This window comes from Meriones unguiculatus, chromosome X, assembly GCF_030254825.1.
Source record: "Meriones unguiculatus strain TT.TT164.6M chromosome X, Bangor_MerUng_6.1, whole genome shotgun sequence".
NCBI lineage: Eukaryota > Metazoa > Chordata > Mammalia > Rodentia > Muridae > Meriones > Meriones unguiculatus.
In genome coordinates, this window is record NC_083369.1 from 3,672,291 (window position 1) to 3,675,906 (window position 3,616).

Below are 3,616 nucleotides of genomic sequence, written 5' to 3' on the forward strand. Positions count from 1 at the left end.
ATTTAATTTTACTTTTATATTCCCAAATTTTGAAGAGACCCTACAGCTAAATGTTTTATAAGTGGCAACTGGGCAACCCCAAAATGGAAATAGAACGGGAAAGTCCTTTTCTGGAAACCAAAACATATCAAATTGTCTTATTTCTTGGTCAATTCTACCCTGTTTGCTAAAGGTTTTTTTCATATTCTTGAAATGGAGTGTTATTGAGAACCTGTACTGCTTGATTGTAAATTTTGTGAAGTCGCTCTGGGGTTATATCTGGAACATAAATTGAGTCTTTGGAACTTTATAAACACAAGTATAAAATGTCAGTGACTTCCTTTTCTGATTTATCCAAAGTAGCTTTCCATAACAACAAATATCACTATTTCAGAATTCTAAAAGTTAGAGTGTCATGTAACCAACAAGAATATGCAAAAGTATTCAGTATATATATAAGGTATTTATAAGATGTAATGTACGTATTATTTCTTCAGTACTGTTTTTATTAATGAAACATTTTAAAGGAAAAGTAATACATGAACTATTCCTATTTTCTGCTTCAAAGTGCATGTAACAACCATTGCTTCAAATCACTTGACTAATCTATGAATTAGTTAAAATGTAGAAGCCTGCAAAGATTAATTTTGTCAACTTGACTGAGTTAAGCAGTACCTAGAAGGATTTTCCAAATTTGTTGTGAATTAACATAACATTGTTATTTTCAATTGTTTCAGGCCACATTCACCATCTTCGCTAGATGTCTTTGGCCTGTGGATCAAAGATTGGAGGTGGGGCCTAATTGAAAGAAGTCAATCATAAGGGATGGGTTCTGGAAAGCTGTATCTTGCAGAGACCTCTTCTTTTTTTTTTCTGTATTTCTTGTTTTCTGAGGAATAAAGAGCAGCTTCTGCCACATGTTCCCACTGTTATAATATACTGTTTAAATATGTGGTCCTGAGTAACCATAGACTGAAATTCCTAGGAGACAAAATTTTCTTCTCTTAGTTAATTCTGTCAGAAATCTTGGTTACAACTTAACATGGCATCTTATTTATTTATACAATTTTATATTATATCAGTTAGATTTCTATAAATAGAAAAGCCTCCATGATTTAACAGTTTTATAGTTTAAGCTCTTACATGACTAAATGACCTTCTATAGAATTCTTAGAAATAGCACGTATAGAAGCAAATTAGTTCTCCATAGTGTAAAGCTAAAAAACAGATTCAAGCATAACTGCAGTAATTTAGTCTTTTTGAACTTTTATATTTTATCATGCTAATTTCTCTTCAGAATTATATATTTTGAATAAATATTTAATTGTAATCTGTTTCCTTTTTATTATTATCATTTATTACAGTTTATTCAATTTTTATCCCAGCTGGGGCCACCTCCCTCATCTCTCCTAATGTGAGACTCAATTATTGAAATAATAGCAGAAAAAAAATAATACTTGTCGTGGTCTGTATACCTTTAGGCTCAAGGAACTGTGAAGTTCAGTCTATAGAAAAATCCAGCATTAAACAACAGTACAAATATTTAGGTAAAGCTGTAATATATATGTAGTGCTATAAAACAATTATCCCATTATAAGATATTTTTTTGAGTCAGGATCTGCCTGTATAGCTCTGGAAAACCTGAAACTCTCTACATAGACCAGGCTGACCTTGAACTCATAGATATCCACATGCCACTGAAGTTCTTGGATTAAAGTTGTGCACCATGATTCTTGGCTTCATTTTAAGAATAATTTTTAAAACACGGCTGCAAAAAGGAATGGCATATCACATAATTTTTATATATTTAAGAGATTTTCAATGTATTCTCCAGTGATACTTCAAAAATTCAAAGGCCTCTTTCTAGTCTAAGTCATATCTATCATACTTTAACCAGCTACCTTAAAATTTACCTTTTTTAATATTTTATAACATATCTTCACAAAGCAGACTTTTTTCCTTTGTGTTCATTTGTATTACCCTTAAAAATTTGCCTTAACAGATACAATTCACATGGTCTGTTGTTCACTTATGAAAAATCAGTAAAGTACTTGACAAAGATAGAAAACTTCCACACATTCATATAGGCTTTATTATTATAATCTACTTTTTCTCTTAAGTGTTAATCTCTTGACCATAATTTACATCAGCACTCCATATCCACAACTTCAACAAGTACTTTTTATTTTTAGTGGCATATCCATACATCTACTTGATTGCTTTGGAGATGGTACTAAGTAGAATCTATTTGAGAAGAGTGCATTATATAAACAATGTTAAAAGGAGACATTTGAAGCTCCTTACACAATGCCTTTATGAACCCTTGTTACTTCTGATTTCACTGTGTGCATACTTGAAACACTATATGAGTGTCTGCATTCCTGTATCAATCTTAACTACAATAAAGTTGATAAAATACACAATAACCAGTAGTGAGTAGTAGCAGATTGACATCAAATTTAATCAATATCTATTCTATTGTTTACTTTTTCTGAAGTGTAGACATCTTGAACTAAAAGCTATCTTTGCAATTTTTTTGGTGTAAAACTATAAAAATATTTTAACGTCAAATTATTTGGGATTAGATAGATAACTCAACACTTAAAAACACTATCTGCCTTCCAGAGGTATAGAGTTATTTCAAAACTGACTGTAATTCAAGGGGATTTAATACTTCTTCTTACCACAACTCACACAAGCACACACATAACATATACATAGAGACACAAATATACATAAAAATACTAAAACATTTTGAAAACCCATCTGGCAATGGGCAAAGAGGCATCTTGCTGGTGGTGTTCTTCTTGTATTAGTCAGGGGCAGAGCAGATGACAATACTTTGTTCATCCTAGCATAATGCCTGGCTTGGTGGCCAAAGTTGTCTTATGCCTAGGACTCATAGAAATCAAATCACATCAAATCAAATTCAGGCAACACAGCACAGGGGGAAGAATACCGACAGAAACCTACAGACAGCCATGCCACACATGTGTGTGTGTTTAGATATATATTAATATATAATATATATTAATATAATATATTGTATTGATATTAAAATATTTATGTTATATTAATAGGTTAATATATTAAACATCATATAATATATAACATATACTAATAATATATAATTATATATACTGTAGTAATATATAAATGTAATATATAGAATATATAATGTAATTATATATTATATATAATGATATATAACATTATATATTATATAATATATAAAATAATATATAATACATCATTATATATCTATATATACCTATAATATATGTATATATTACCATGTATGCCATTTAACATAATATCTTCATTATGTTTTTTTTATGGTTTTTAATGATATGCTATACTTTTGGGTTAGCTAGAAAAGTAAGTACTCTGCCTTCATTCTTGAGGAAGAGACAATTAATTCATGTGAGCTCTGCTTTCTATGCTGGAAACTAAATCTAAGGCATTAGGCATGCTGCAAAAATGCTTAATGATTTAGATACATTTCCCATTTCCTAGTCTGACTTCTGTTGCAGTGATAAATACCATGACCAAAAGAAACAAGAGAAGGAAAGGGTTTACTTCATCTTACAGGTTACCGTCCATAGTTTAGGGAAGGGAAGAAATGAACTTGAGGCAT

At 30.4% G+C, this 3,616-nt stretch overlaps 1 non-coding gene across 1 annotated transcript; it reads left to right on the plus strand.

Moving 5' to 3' along the window:
• The first annotated feature begins 2,738 nt into the window (after positions 1-2,738).
• Positions 2,739-2,884, plus strand: LOC132650222 (small nucleolar RNA SNORA48). The gene has a single exon (XR_009588605.1). It is a non-coding gene; the product is annotated as a small nucleolar RNA SNORA48 (small nucleolar RNA).
• Positions 2,885-3,616: the final 732 nt, after the last annotated feature.